Here is a 16,495-nt window from a genome sequence, read left to right as displayed (position 1 = left end):
GCACAGGTGCCCTGCCAGGGGCCTGGCCCTGGATTGTCAGCATCCAGGACCCCAGGAAAATAGGCACCGGCCATACATGTGGAGGGTCCCTCATCAGCCCACAGTGGGTCCTCACAGCAGCCCATTGCTTCCTCCAGGCCAGGTAAGGAGGAGCAGGGAATGAGGGTATCCTCACCACACAAACAGTTGCCCAGCCTGCAGCACCTCAATACTACGGGGCCCAACTGAGGGACTGCTCAGAAGGCTGGGCTCGTGCCACTGCTGCCCAGCAGCCTCCAGTGTGGCATTCCTGGAGCCTAAGGCATGCTAGGGCAGTCACACTCCTCATTGCCCTGCTTTCCTCTCTGCCTTGAGAAGCAGAAGGAAGGGAAGTGCTGAGCTGCCACAGTGATGCCTTTTCAGGACTACCTAAAAACAGGCCAGACAAGGAATAAAAAGTGATTATATTTATTGAAGGGCCTCCAGGTCCATTTTAGGCAAAACAAAAGACCCCCCCCAAGTGCTACAACCCAAAATTGACCACGGGTCAAAGGTTTTCACACCTATAAATTTGGTCCATTTGCATATTTAGGGTTAATCTTCTAATTACAGCTTCAGGTAATGAAGTCATTTACCCCCAGTTTGCTCCCCTCAACTCACTTTTGTTTCCATCTCTCGAGGCCTGAGGCAGTGAGGTATCCTTGATTGCCAGGCCTGGAGAGGAATTTTTGTGACCAGAATGGGAAAGCAGCAGCAGCTCACACTGTGTGCAGAATTTAGTTATACAGTAAAAAACTGCAGGATTACAAATGGATGAAAAATACAAAAGCTAAAATCCTAAGGCATCAACAGCACACGGCTCTGCTCTTCCTCAGACCCCTCTCTGCCTTGCAGGAATGTCACCATGTGGCGTGTGCTGATCGGGGCCACCAAGCTGACCCATCTGGGCCCTGAAACTCAGGTGCGCCACATCAAGCGGCTCCTGGCCCACCAGGAGTACACGGCTGATTCCCAGCAGAACGACATCGCCCTGCTGGAGCTGGACAAGCCCGTGGAGTGCAGTGACTACGTCCAGCTTGCCTGCGTGCCCAATGCCTCGCTCACAGTGTCAGAGCTGAAAACCTGCTACATTGCTGGCTGGGGTTCTGCCACTGCAAAAGGTGAGTTCCCAAAAAGGGCCCTGAGGGTGAGCTGGGCACACCAGCAAGATGGGTTTGGCTTCCTGACAGCACAAACCAAAGTCAGGCTGTAGGATGTATGCCTCTGGAGAGCTGGGCCTGGCCTGCTCCCCAAAGGCAGACAGAAAGGACACAGCGCTTCAACAACTGCTCCAGAGGCAAAGCCAAGCCCTAGGGAATGAGTTCACCCCCAGACAGGGGAGTGGAACTGGCAAAGAGCTGCTGGGTGCCCATTCCTTCCTGTGCTTGCAGCTCAGGGTCCGAGTGATGTCCTGCAGGAAGCCAAGGTCCGTCTCCTGGATATCCGGCTGGTTAACAGCAGCCGTCGGTACGCTGGGGCCATCCACACCCACAACCTGTGTGCTGGCTACCCACGGGGTGGCATGGACACCTGCCAGGTATGAGTGCTGGGAGCCAGCAGCGAAGGTACCCCGTCACCATGGGCTTTGTCTGGCAAACCACTTTTCCTCCACTGCTGGAGTTTCCTTGCCAAGTGACCGTGTTCCCCAGGCCTGCCCCTCTGCCCAGAAAGCCCATCCAGTGTTCTCAGCAGCCCACAGATCCAGATTCTGGATGATCTATGCTCTGCCCATCCAGGATCACTGTGCAGATACAAAAGGGGGCCTTCACAGACACCCACCCTGTTCCCAGCTAAGGTTCTTGAGACTCCAGCACCTGAGCAAAGCCTTTTTGTACCATGAATACAGCTGTGGCAGGGGCTGCAAGAGAGAAACAGGCCTCTAGTGCTGACAGCAGCCACCCAACAGCACCCTAATCCTCTTTCCTCTGTTGCAGGGTGACAGTGGAGGGCCTCTGGTGTGCAAAGATAACCATGCTGGCTACTTTTGGCTTGTTGGAGTGACCAGCTGGGGAAAAGGCTGTGTCAGAACAAAACGCCCGGGAGTCTACACCTCCACTCAGTACTTCTACAACTGGATCCTGATTCAGATGGGCATGCGTCCACCTGGAACAGACACTCTAGCACCAGAGACAACCTACATCTCAACCCCTCTTGAGCAGCCAGAGCCAACACTGACAGAGTCAAACTGCTCTACTCCCACTCCATATCCTGAGTCAGCTGAAACAGCTACTCCAAGACCAGAGCCAACCTTCAGCTCAGCCCCCTTGGAGCAGCCAGAGTCAGCACCAACAGAGTCAGGCTGCTCTACTCCCACTCCATGTCCAGAGTCAGCTGAAACAGCCACTCCAGCACCAGAGCCAACCTTCAGCTCAACCTCTTTTGAGCAGCCAGAGCCAACACCAACAGAGTCAAACTGCTCTACTCCCACTCCATGTCCAGAGTCAGCTGAAACAGCCACTCCAGCACCAGAGCCAACCTTCAGCTCAACCCCTTTTGAGCAGCCAGAGCCAACACCAACAGAGTCAGGCTGCTCCACTCCCACTCCATGTCCAGAGTCAGCTGAAACAGCTACTCCAGCACCAGAGCCAACCTTCAGCTCAACCCCTTTTGAGCAGCCAGAGTCAGCACCAACAGAGTCAGGCTGCTCTACTCCCACTCCATGTCCAGTCTCAGCTGAAACAGCCACTCCAGCACCAGAGCCAACCTTCAGCTCAACCTCTTTTGAGCAGCCAGAGCCAACACCAACAGAGTCAGGCTGCTCTACTGTGGTGGTGCGTTTTTATTTATTTTATGTACGGTTTTACAATTTTGTATTTCCCCAATGGTTTGTTCCTGTCTTCCCCTATTTGCTGTATTGGTACATCCTTTTGTTCTGTTTTCCCGCCTGGTCCCCCTTTCCCTCCTTCCCAACACCTGTCCGTCATCCCCAAAACTGCCAAGTCATCCCCCTGTCCCCTCCCAGGTACCTTGTCTGTCACTCGGTGTTCCTTCCCCTCTGTCCAGAAACTTCTCCACAGGGCACCGAGTGATTGGACGAGGGCCTGGGGCCACTCCCCTGTCCCCTTCCCATTGGACCAGGCGGAATCACCCCACCGTGGAGCCACTCCCTTCCCCGTCTCCCATTGGTTTTCCCTCCCTGGTTTCCACTCCCATTCCCTTCCCAAATCCTATAATTGCCTGCCCCGAACCCCACTCGGGGTTCCAGCTTGGGGGGGTTTCCTGTTGGTGTATCTTCTTTGCGTTGGCCACGTTGGCTCCAGATTAAAGAAGACTTTTACCCCAGCTGGTTCCGGCTTTTCCTTGCCGCCTTAGGGTAGCCGCTGCTGATTCAGGACCCACGGGGACACCTCTCAAACCCCATCAGGGCGCAGCGAGAGGTGCCTCATTGCCCGTCCTCACCCCAGGTGCCGAGCTAGCCGGGGTTGAGCGCAACATCAGAGGGCACTTGGGGCTGGGGAGCGCGGCAAGTTGGCGCCCAACGTGGGGCCCTGGAATCGCAGCTAGGACCCCGTGGCAGAGGAGTTTGAGGTCCCCCAGACCTCGGGAATTACCCCTCGTGGCCGTCAACTGCCCCTGGTTAGAGCGCGCTCCGTTTTAGAGAGCTGCGCTCCCAGGGGACGGAGCCGGTAGCGCCGGAGGCACCAGCGGCGTCGGTCTCCACCGCGGCGGTTTGGTAAGTTCTGTTTTTTCGTTTCTACCCTCCCCTGGTGGACCCTCACCGTGTAGACGGTGTAGGGGCGGTCCGGCTCTCCCCTAGCCCTCACCGGGTTTGCCTCCCTTCCCGGGCGGGAGTGCGTCGAGGGTGGGGACAGAGCGGGGAGCGGCAGTCTTCTTCGTTCTTTTGGGATTTTCAGAACTTACCTCGCGGGGCACCAATTAACAGCGAGCTATGGGTGCTAAGCTCTCGGTGCCCCAGAAAAGCCTCTATACCCAAGTTGTGGGCATCCTTTTAGTGGGTGGGGTGAAAATTAAGAAAAATGAAGTTAAAAAATTTGTCAGATGGTTGTCGCAGGCTTTTCCCGACGTTTCGGCAGCTAAATTGTACCAGGTCCCCTTTTGGGACCAAGTCGGGAGGGAGATTCTGCGTAAGTCAGATCTTTCTCTCGCAAAATTCACTTTATTGGCTCTCCAAATTCGCGATATTGTTAAAAATAACTACGGAAACCTGCCACAGCCAACTGACAAACAAATCCCCAGTTCAGCGGGTGGGTTTAGCAACCCTAAACCTCTTTCCTCTCCCTCTGCTCCTAATTCTCCCCCAGGCGAGACAGGCGCCGTCTCTGCCTCTCCCCGTTCCCCTGCTTCTCCCAAATGTACAGCCCTGTCCCGTAGAGGGTCTGTTCGTGTTAAGTTATCCCCCGAACCCAAAACCTCTCCCTCGGCCACTCTCCCTGGGCTGCCACAAAATGGCCGCCCATCTCCCTCAGTCTCCCGGGCACAAGATGGCGGAGCCCGCGCGGCTTTTCCCGCCACTTGTGCTCCCCCCTCCCGCAACCCCTTTCTTCCCGCCTCCTGAAGTTCCGCCCCTTCCCCGGATCTCCCCGCCCATGTCCCTCCTCCACCCTATCCCGACCACGCCCCTGCTGACGCGGGGTTTTCCCCGCCCCCTGACTCCGCCTCCGGGGAGGGGAGTTCCCATCCTGCCACTCCCCCCGCTCCTGGCCACGCCCCTTCCGCCCCGCCCCCTGGTTCCCACGCTCTAACTTCCGGTTCCCACGCTATCGGTTCCGGAAGGGAGGGGCGTGGGAACCCGGAACCCTCTCCAACCCTTCCGGCCTTCTCTGCCGCGCCAGTCGTCTACACACCGCGGCAGGGGGCCGGGCCCCTTGCACAGTGGTCACCCATCCCACAGCATGTCATCAAGGAGCTGTGCAAGGCTCAGAGGGAGTTTGGCCGCGAAAGCGAATATTTTCGGGGGTTGCTGAAAGCAACCTTTTCTGCGGCCGAATATGTCCCCGCAGACATTCGGACGCTCATATCATGTCTCATCTCACATGGTGAGTTCCTGATATGGGAGTCGGAATGGAAGCGGGAGATCAGGGATGTTCTCCCTGACCTCTGGGCCTCTGCAGAGACCTCCCGGGATGGGGATGGGGCAGTGATATCCCTCGACCACTTGTGCGGGGAGGGGGATTGGAAGGAGGGGGCAAAGCAGGCGGAAAAAATCCCACGGGGCGCACTGCAGGTCAGTGCGAGAGCGGCGGAAAAGGCACTGGTCACCTTGCGATCGCGCGGGGCGGCCATTGATTTCTTATCTATTAAGCAGGGACCAATCGAGCCATTCGTGACCTTCGTGGACCGCCTGCACAGGGCGATGGAGGCTCAGGTTCCGGACGAGCGCCTGAGGGAGGGGATGCTTGCCACAGTGGCAAAGCAGAACGCAAACGAGCCCTGTCGGCAAGCGATCCTCAGCCTCCCTCTTGAACCTGAGCCCGCCCTGCAGGCAATGTTGCAGGTTTGCGCTCGGAAGGTCACGGTCCCTGCGGAGGATCCGCGGAGGACCCCTCAACCGCCATCAAGGAGGGTGTCCTTCGCCGCCGCCCGGACGCCGCCGGCCACACCATCGGCCAACCGTCGTCCGCCAGGAGCATCCCCAAGAGGACCCCCGCAGACGGAAAAGTGCCACCTCTGCGGGCAGGGGGGACACTGGGTCAACAAGTGTCCCCTCAGGGAGGAGTTCTTAAATTACAGGCAACACCAGGGGAGGTCTACCCCCAACTTGGGGGCTAGACCAAAAAACTGATCTATGAGCGCAGTCCCTCCCTGCGCTCAGACAGAAATAAGGTGGGGAGATTAACACCGGAGGAGGGGAGGGACAACACCAGCTTTCGCACCCCGCCTGAGGACCTTTCTTTACAGGACATGACCAAGCACCGGACGAACGAACCAGCCTATATGAGGGAGGACGTGGAATTCATTTCCACTGCTTGGCTGGGTCGAGACCCAACCCAGCCCAAGCCAATACTTAACACCACCTCTAATTTCTCCCCATATAGGTTGGCCCTGACCGACGCTCTGCATCTGCGAGACGATCATTGGCATTTCGTCACTGTCAACGCTGACGACCCAGGGACCTGGAGGAACATCCGTAGTAAGTACATCGTCCTTGGGGACACAAAATACACGCCTTTAGACATTACCATCGCTCCCTGTGTAACATCAAGGGATCCGGACCAGGTGGTTTTGTGGCTGCACTGCTCCCACCCTCCGGCTTTCCTTCCCAAGGGCCAAATCATCGCCCAAGCAATTCCGATATCTGGGCCACCGGTACACCCTGAAGATTTGTGGCGCAAGTCTGCCAAACAGGATTACCAGGTGTGCCGGGCCCAGGTCATTGGGAAGGAAAGGCCGAAGTTGGGTTGTTACATGTGGAAGGGCCAGGAGTTCAAGCACATCAATGGACTCCTGGACACAGGGGCAGACGTCACGGTCATTCCCGAACGGGATTGGCCGTCGCGTTGGGAGTTGCAAAACGTAGCGGGAAAAATTTCAGGAGTAGGAGGCACCCAATTGGCAAAACAATCGAAAAACATCGTCAAAATTGAGGGGCCGAATGGGCAATCGGCGTATTTACGCCCATTCGTTTTAGACTATACGGAGCCCTTGTGGGGGAGAGACCTGATGGCCCAATGGGGGGTCACAATTGACATACCGACCCCCCAGGTTTTTCGGGCAGCGACCATTGAGGAGCGTCCCACCCAGAAACTGAATTGGCTGACAGATACTCCAGTGTGGGTGGAGCAATGGCCGCTGAATAAACAAAAATTAAAAGCGCTCCGGGAGCTCGTGGACGAGCAGTTAGCCAAAGGGAATATCCAAGAAACTACATCTCCTTGGAATTCCCCCGTCTTTGTCCTCAAAAAACCGGGCAAAGACGAGTGGCGGCTCCTTCACGACCTCCGTGCAATCAATGCAGTAATTGAAAATATGGGCTCTCCCCAACCTGGGATGCCGTCCCCGGCGATGTTGCCTCAAAATTGGAATCTGGCCATAATTGATATTAAGAATTGCTTCTTCCAAATTCCCCTACATCCTGATGACGCGCCGCGGTTTGCCTTCTCGGTTCCCTCCATCAACCGAGAAGCCCCAATGAAGAGGTACCATTGGAGAGTACTTCCTCAGGGCATGAAAAACAGCCCAAGTATTTGCCAGTGGTACGTTTCTTCATTGTTGTCCCCTGTGCGTGCAGCCACAACTGGCGTGATCATCCACCATTACATGGATGACATTTTAATTTGTGCCCCCAATGACGATCTGCTTACCCACGCGCTTGAACTGACAACCAGTGCGTTGGTTGCTGCAGGGTTCGAGCTGCGCAAGGACAAAATTCAGAAGATGCCGCCCTGGAAATACCTGGGTTTGGAAATTACTAAGCGGACCATTGCTCCGCAGAAATTGGCCATCAAAAATACAATTCGGAACCTAGCAGATGTCCAGCAGCTGTGTGGGTCTTTAAATTGGGTGAGACCCTGGTTAGGTATTTCCAACGAGGACCTAGCCCCTCTTTTCAATTTATTGAAAGGGGGGGATGAGCCTAGTTCTCCCAGGGAGCTCACCCCAGAGGCCAAAGCTGCTTTAGAGAGGGTCCAGGAGGCCATGTCTGCCAGGCAGGCCCACAGGTGCGATCCGGGCCTGCCCTTCAAATTCATCATCATGGGCAGACTGCCACACCTCCATGGCATCATCTTTCAGTGGATGGAGACCCTGGGAAAGGGCACGGACCAAGGCAAAAAGGACCCCCTCTTAATCATAGAGTGGGTGTTCCTGAGCCACAGTCGGTCCAAAAGGCTGACCAAACCACAAGAACTGGTGGCGGAACTCATCCGCAAAGCGCGGATGAGGATCCGGGAGTTGGCAGGTGAGGACTTTAAGTGCATTTACATACCTTTAAAATTGGAATCGGGCCAATTCACCAAGGCCATGTTGGAACACCTACTGCGAGAAAACGAATCCTTGCAGTTTGCTCTGGATAGCTACACGGGCGAAATTTCTGTTTTGAGACCAGCCCACAAAATTTTTGATTCGGACGTCCAATTCGTGCTAAAAGTAACACGGATTCAGAGCAAAAAACCCCTAAAGGCTCTGACAGTTTTTACTGACGCGTCCGGAGGGTCCCACAAGTCCGTAGTGACTTGGAGGGATCCTCAGACTCAGCGGTGGGAGTCTGATGTCGCTGTGGTGGAGGGATCCCCACAGCTAGCTGAGTTGGCCGCAGTCGTCAGGGCTTTTGAGAAGTTCTCTGAACCCTTCAATTTGGTCACAGATTCGGCCTATGTAGCAGGTGTAGTATCTAGGGCACAGGATGCAATCCTGCAGGGTGTTCCCAACGAGGCCCTCAATGAGTTGCTCTCAAAGCTGGTTAGGCTAATCTCCCACCGAGAGCAACCGTTTTATGTAATGCACATAAGGTCCCACACCGACTTGCCGGGGTTCTTGGCCGAAGGTAATCGGCGTGCCGATGCCCTTGCGGCCGCCCCCGTGCAGCTGGCGCCACTCCCGGAGAAGTTCCAGCAAGCTAAGATCAGCCACCAGTTCCATCATCAGAATGCGCCTGGTCTGGTCCGGGAATTCCACCTGACCCGGGACCAGACCAAGGCCATCGTGGCGACTTGCCCGTCCTGTAAGTCGCTCCCCTTGCCATCGGTGAGCGCAGGGGCTAATCCCAGGGGACTCCAATCCTGTGAGGTGTGGCAAATGGACGTTACTCACGTCCCTTCCTTCGGGAAGCAGAAGTACGTCCATGTCTCTGTGGACACCTTCTCTGGGGCAGTTTTCGCCTCTGCCCACACCGGGGAGAGGGCAAAGGACGTTCAGAAACATCTAGTCCAAGCCTTCTCCATGCTGGGCGTCCCCAAATTGATCAAAACCGACAACGCCCCCGGGTATACCTCCAGGGAATTTGCCGGCTTCCTGCAGCAATGGGGAATAGAACACAAGACCGGCATCGCCTATTCCCCCTCAGGTCAAGCCGTGGTGGAAAGGACTCACCAAAACATCAAACGGATGCTGAAACAACAACTCTCAGCATCCAAGCATGAGTCCCCCCAAGTCCAGTTGGCGAGAGCCCTGTTTACTTTGAACTTTCTAAATTGTTCATTTGAGTGTCTCAATCCCCCCATCGTGAGACACTTCGGGGCATCAGAGCAGAGCAAGGTCAGGGAGAGGCCGCCAGTTCTCATCAAAGATCCAGAGACCTGGCGACAGGAGGGACCCTATGACTTAGTCACCTGGGGACGGGGATACGCTTGCGTATCCACGCCCTCAGGCCTGAGATGGGTCCCTTCCAAGTTCATCCGGCCCTACGTCCCTAAGAACTCGGACAAAAGACCGTCAAGTCCTCAGGTGGGGCACGCGGCCCTCCGCAGGCGGAGGAGGTCCCTTTCCCCCAACTCCGAACCATTTTGTTATGACCTTCCTTTCCCCTTCCTAGGCTCCACGGAGTCCCTTTTCCTTTGGAGGATGGACCTCCCTATTAATTTTAAGTATTAATTTTCGTGTCAGTTTATTTTACAGAGCCGTATCCACCACCACCGGTCCACCCAGCATGTTCCCACCAATCTACCTCATCCTTCTGGGCCTCTCCATCGCCCCACATCTCCTGCATTCGTGGATTGTTCCTCAGCCTTTGGAGTTCGCTGGCGTGTGCTGTGTAAAATCGAGTTCAAGGGCTGAGGACGTCCGGACGTCCATCTCAAGGATGCAGGAGATGATCCATCACATCCAAAAGGAGTCCACAGGATGGCTGGATTCCCTCTTCGAAGGATGGGGCCTCGCTGGGTGGATCCGTTCCCTGATTCAGACGGGCATCGTGCTGCTGCTGGGGCTCATCGCCTTCGCCGGGGGCTTCGGGGTGGTCAAGCGGCTGTTGCTGAAGGCCCTCAGCAACAACATCAACATCAACCACGCTACAGTAGCCGACCCGGGTGAGCTCCAGCCACTTAACATCAGTGAGCAGCCAAAAGAAGACCCAAACGATGTCTGGTTTGACGAGGATGCCAAGGACTCTGTCTCCCCAGTTTAAGGACTTGTGTTTACCTCCCTCTCCTTCTTTTTCTTTTAAACACAAAAGGGGGAGATGTGGTGGTGCGTTTTTATTTATTTTATGTACGGTTTTACAATTTTGTATTTCCCCAATGGTTTGTTCCTGTCTTCCCCTATTTGCTGTATTGGTACATCCTTTTGTTCTGTTTTCCCGCCTGGTCCCCCTTTCCCGCCTTCCCAACACCTGTCCGTCATCCCCAAAACTGCCAAGTCATCCCCCTGTCCCCTCCCAGGTACCTTGTCTGTCACTCGGTGTTCCTTCCCCTCTGTCCAGAAACTTCTCCACAGGGCACCGAGTGATTGGACGAGGGCCTGGGGCCACTCCCCTGTCCCCTTCCCATTGGACCAGGCGGAATCACCCCACCGTGGAGCCACTCCCTTCCCCGTCTCCCATTGGTTTTCCCTCCCTGGTTTCCACTCCCATTCCCTTCCCAAATCCTATAATTGCCTGCCCCGAACCCCACTCGGGGTTCCAGCTTGGGGGGGTTTCCTGTTGGTGTATCTTCTTTGCGTTGGCCACGTTGGCTCCAGATTAAAGAAGACTTTTACCCCAGCTGGTTCCGGCTTTTCCTTGCCGCCTTAGGGTAGCCACTGCTGATTCAGGACCCACGGGGACACCTCTCAAACCCCATCAGGGCGCAGCGAGAGGTGCCTCATTGCCCGTCCTCACCCCAGGTGCCGAGCTAGCCGGGGTTGAGCGCAACATCAGAGGGCACTTGGGGCTGGGGAGCGCGGCACTCTACTCCCACTCCATGTCCAGAGTCAGCTGAAACAGCCACTCCAGCACCAGAGCCAACCTTCAGCTCAACCCCTTTTGAGCAGCCAGAGCCAACACCAACAGAGTCAGGCTGCTCTACTCCCACTCCATGTCCAGAGTCAGCTGAAACAGCCACTCCAGCACCAGAGCCAACCTTCAGCTCAACCTCTTTTGAGCAGCCAGAGCCAACACCAACAGAGTCAGGCTGCTCTACTCCCACTCCATATCCTGAGTCAGCTGAAACAGCTACTCCAAGACCAGAGCCAACCTTCAGCTCAGCCCCCTTGGAGCAGCCAGAGTCAGCACCAACAGAGTCAGGCTGCTGTACTCCCACTCCTGATCACTCAACTGCAACAGCCACACCAGAGCCAGAGTCGACCTCAAACCCCTCTGAGGAGCCAATGTCAATGCAACCTCTCTTGCCTGCTCCACATCCATACCAGATAGTGGTGAAATTCTTAACTCGGGTGCACCAGATACTGCTGGGCCTCATGAGAAAAAAGACATGGGCAGCAGGATGAACAGGATCCACTGCAGGCTGCAGTGGACCATGACCATTACATACTGGGGCAGTGCCTGCTCGTCCAAAGGCAGCCTCAGGTCAAAGGCGTCCTCTGTCCTGCCAATCTTCCTCCTCTGCATGCACAAATGCTGAAATTTATTTAGTTGTGTAAATAAAGTTGCCTGTTACCACTGTTAGCATGTGTTTGTAGTCCAGTCCAGTCTCCTGTGCAAGGCAAGGACTCCCAAGCCAGGCACCAGCAAAACAAAGCTCTGATGGGAGAAGGGACACAGGTCACAGGGGGCTACAGCTCTTGAGGACAGCAGTTGGGAACACTGTTTTATGCTGCCCAGCAGTGGAATCCCTGGGTGCGGGACTTGAAACTCAACTCTCATGACTCAGGGAACACCGTTCTAGAAAGTCTCAAGGCTGAAGATTGGCCGGACACAGGCTGAGGAGGAGTTCCACAGCCAGAAGTTCCACAGCCAGGAGCAAGGATTTCTGAGCAGTGGGCAGACCAGAAGAGCTTTGTGCCACCCCCAGTGTTGTGATAGATGAACTGTCCACAGCTCCCCTGCAGACACTGCTGGCACTCAGACTGACTCCACATCTGTCAAAGACATAAGGAATATTTTGGCAAAGTGCCTCATGTTCCCCTACTGAGCATCCTTACCACCCTCTCTGAGGAAGCCACATCCCTGTGCTAAGGCTGGAAAGCAAACACCCAAACCCAAACCCTTTACTTCTTCCCTAGCACACCCACCCCAAAGAAACTCAGAACCAAAATTAAAACAAAACACCCCCACCAAATAACACCCCCAAAAAAACCCACCTCCACATTAAAAAATTAAAACTGGACTATTGAATTAATTTCCCATACATTCATAAACTAGATTATCTCTGTGAAGAGGCATCATCTGGCTTTTGCATAACCAATACTTGGCAACTAAAGTTATATTAGGGGATTTTATTATAGGTTGGGTGTTAGGTTTTCTATCCCATATGCAATGGAATGTGAGGTTTTCTATCCCATATGTGAGGGTTTCTGTCCCATATTCAATGGCATGTGAGGTTTTCTATCCCATATATGAAGTTTTCTATCCCATACTCAATGGGATATTAGGTTTTCTATCCCATCTGCATATTTTCCCCATTCCCTGGAGCCTCTTGCACTTTTTGGAACCTCTGCCAGCAACATTCTACTCCTTGATCTCGGTTTTAATATGTTCAACATATTAATTGTCAAACATTATTAGTGTTTGTTCTTAAGCACACATATGCTTTGGTCAGTACAGAATTCTTAAAAAAAAGGTTTGGCAAAGTAAATGGTTGATAAATCAAGGGAACAGAGAAAAAGTAAACTGTAAGGAGAATGTACATAAATAAATACAAACTTTTACCTTCATCAGGTAGCTGAGACTTCTTTCACTGAAGACATCCCTAAGGAATCCCATTTCCTCTTTATGATTTGAATCAGGTCTTAGCTGAGATGTCAAAAGGGCCAAAGTTTCATGCAACCCTAAATTTAGATTCAGGACAGAACAAAAACATTCTACACAGCATTTCTCACAGGACCTTCTACTGCAGTCTTAACAGTCACTACATTTATTTGGGTATCACATTGATGATCATCACATTTGCAGAGACTTGTGATTATCTCGTGTTTATCCACAGCTCATTTTGCAACACTCCCCTCATAAGTGTCAAGCACACCATCATATTAAGGCAAAATCTAACAAAGCAATATATATTTCTTAAGAAATTATCTTTCACATTTAACACTTCATGTTTATTACTCCTTGTTTCCAGAACCCTTTGTTTCCCCTCTTACAAATTTGAAATTTTAGTACCACAGCAGACTCTCAAACTGATTGAATGACCTTTTTTTGCACAGGTAGCAGCTCTACCTCCCCAGCAGCTTTGCTTACAAGTGTTATCCTGCCCCTTCCACTCTGAGGCACCTATAAAAAGCCAGGCCTGACCAGAGGAAGAAAGGATAAAGTGTAGATTTCCATTGTGGTGGAATCAAAGCTTGTGGCTAGTTTTCTAAAAAAATATTTAAATATCCCAATTTTGCAACACACAGAGCCAGACAAAGGCCAGATTTTTCCCGGTGAACCATGTCTGGGAACACAGGACCAAAACAAAACAGGAAATATAAAAAGGCGGAGGGGGTTCAAATCTATTCCTGTGGCTATTCTCTCCACGAACCTTAGAGTGGCTTTTGATCCAGGAGACTCAAACTCACTCCTGCTTTAATCCTAAGCATCATTTATTATCTGTGACTTCTCCTGGGCAGCATACTGGAGAAGCTAGTAAAGTAGCCTTGAACAAAGACACTTATTTTAAGTTAAAAGGAAGGATATTTACAATGTTTATCAACTCCTGTTCAGAAAATATTAAGAAATGACACAGCAAGCAGCAGAGATATATGGGCTGATCTTTAGTAAGCACATGTAGAAGGCACTGTTACACTGAGGGGTCCAATTCTGCCTATCAGAATATATTCAGGTCTATCAGAATATATTCAGATCTATCAGAATATATTCAAGTCTATCAGAGTATATTCAGGTCTATCAGAGTATATTTGGGTGCTCTAGGGTTAGTAGGAAACTGATCCTGACAAACTTTATTAATTTTCACCTTTTACATTCCACCTTCCTTCTTGTAGGTAATTGCTCAGAAACTTCAGTTGAATTATCTTAATCCTATTACATTTTACTCCTATTTAAATTATTTTTATGTGTGAAACAGGTATGACAAGATTTCAGTCACTGCTCTGTTGAAAGCATGCAGCTGAATTACCTGAGTCTTCTGAAAGCACTGGCATGGCTTTGTTCTTACTCTTAGAGACAAATGTTCAACTTCAACCAAGAAGATTTTTCTTCTTTCTGGACTGTGGTTCAGAAGCACTCCTGAAATGAGCAAACATAATACCTAAGCTCAAATATGCAAGAAAAATGTCAGGCATGTAAAAATAGCATTTTTTTTAGTTTTCAGTATAACCTGGATCGAGCAGAGTTCTGCAGTTATTCTGCTGTGCAAGTAACAATGTAAAATACTAGGTTATGTAATGAAATGGAAGTAAAATGAAAAAATACTAGGTTATATAATAACCATATTGTATCTTGGATAAAGCTGAGGCTGAAGAGAGTAGCTCTCAAGATAGGTCTAAATAACCATCTGAAAAAACAGAAGGGAAGGGATGTTTGAAAGCACTGGAAAACATCACGTGCAGAAACAGAGCATGCAGGAAGATGTCACACCACCAGATGTTCTGGGGCTTCCTAAAAGCTCATCTCAAAGAAATGTCCACATCCCTGGGATTCTGAGGAAACGAGGGTACACTTACATGCAGCTCCTTAAAGCTGGCAGGACTGGCACTCTACCAACCCTGGTCACAGGTACTAAGAATGTTATAAAAAATAAAGCTACTTCCACTGCCCAGAAATTGGTTTGGATATTTCTCTTGCAGATGACTCTTGTTACCGAGAGCAAATTACTCCAGAGAAATATTTTTATTTTTATTTTAAAGAAAATCAAAACTGAATCCATGTATGTAATTGCCAGTCCAAGAATAAACATGTTTCAGGGCACTTACAATCTTTTACATGCTTATAAAATTCATTGGAGTAGTTTATAAAAATAAACCTCCGTAACAGCACAACATACTCCAGCTCTTTGCTGAGTACAAAAAAGGATGCTCCTTGTGTTTCTATTTGTAGATAAGTCTCTCAGAGTTTTATTGTATGAAACAAGTTTGACGGTCTTCCAATTCAAATTTTCTTGATTAGCTGCCTGAAAATACCATAGTACTGCATGACAAATTAGCATTTACTTATTTAGAATTTTCTTGATTCTTGAGTTTCTCTACAACATAGTGATATACTAAGCTCAACAGTCAGCTGTGTTTTACACCCTGTATTTTCTACCACTACAATTAATTAATCCATCTGGGCATAGGTGGACTTCTCTAAGTAAAGGAACTGAGTGTTGAAATTTCACTCTAATCCATGGATTGTGCTCCAGTGCATTATATATACTATACCTTTATTTAAACACTCTTATGACCTATTGCTTAGAAGAAATAAACATTTCACTCAACACGCTTCATGCCAAAGGAATTTATAGGCAATTCATTCGACTGCTTTGGTTCCTTGACTATGGCATTTCATTTGACATATATTTAAATCATCTCAAATTATTAGAAAGAACTTTAATTGCATGCTTCATCTTTGCAACAATGTGGTTCCTACAGTCAAACCTATTTTGCACTAAACCCCACGAAAAGCCAAGATATTTTCTAGATTCTTAGTGAAAAATAGCCCACACAGGAACCTGGAAAACACACATTTCAGCATCGTAAAAACCTGACAGCAAACTCAGGAGTATCAGAATTAGTCTAGGCACAGCAATCAAAATGGAGACTTCCCCTAGAGGCATCTTCCATGCTCTGTAAAGATCTCGTTACACAGAACTGCCTGGAATGAACACTCCAAAGAATGAAAAGCATTCCATACCCAGGGCTGGCTTCAGAGCTATGACAATCAGCCTCAGCATGTGGTATTTTGCAAGATGGGTCTCAAAACCACAAATCACTGCAGCATCAATAGGCACAAATACATTTTTCCTCTTTAAAAATATCTACCTAAAAGTTAATTCATTTTTCACACAAAATGTGAAAAATGCTAAGAGCTAAATAAAGGGCTAATAAAGAGCTAAATAAACCCAACTGATGCTTGCCATAGGGTCAAAACAGAAGATAAAACAGAAGTGTAACATGATCTGGCATATCCCTATTAACTTGTAGAATAAACCTATTGTGGTTCACAGCCTAACACTACATAAAGCTTCTGTAATCCAGATTGTACCATTCAAAGCACTAGTTGCTTTCAGAAAGCATCTGCAGTTTAACATTTTACACGACCCTAGCGAATAGGTCAGAAAATCCATCAGTATCCTGACCGGGCCATAGGTGATAGCTGACGGCCACACAGATTTCTCCTCCTGTCAAACCTGAGCGATGCTCTTTCGCGGGGTAGCGTAGGTACTGTAGCAGGGAAAAACTCTACTCTGGTGCTGCCCGAGCACAGACAGAACCGCGCATCCCTGCTGGGCACCGCGGGCTGGACTCTGCCCCAGAGCCCCACGTCAGGGGCGGCCCCGGGCTCAGCCGG

This window comes from Lonchura striata, chromosome 27 (genome assembly GCF_050655825.1).
Source record: "Lonchura striata isolate lonStrDom1 chromosome 27, ASM5065582v1, whole genome shotgun sequence".
NCBI classification, from domain to species: domain Eukaryota; kingdom Metazoa; phylum Chordata; class Aves; order Passeriformes; family Estrildidae; genus Lonchura; species Lonchura striata.
Note: the sequence above shows the minus strand (reverse complement) of the source record.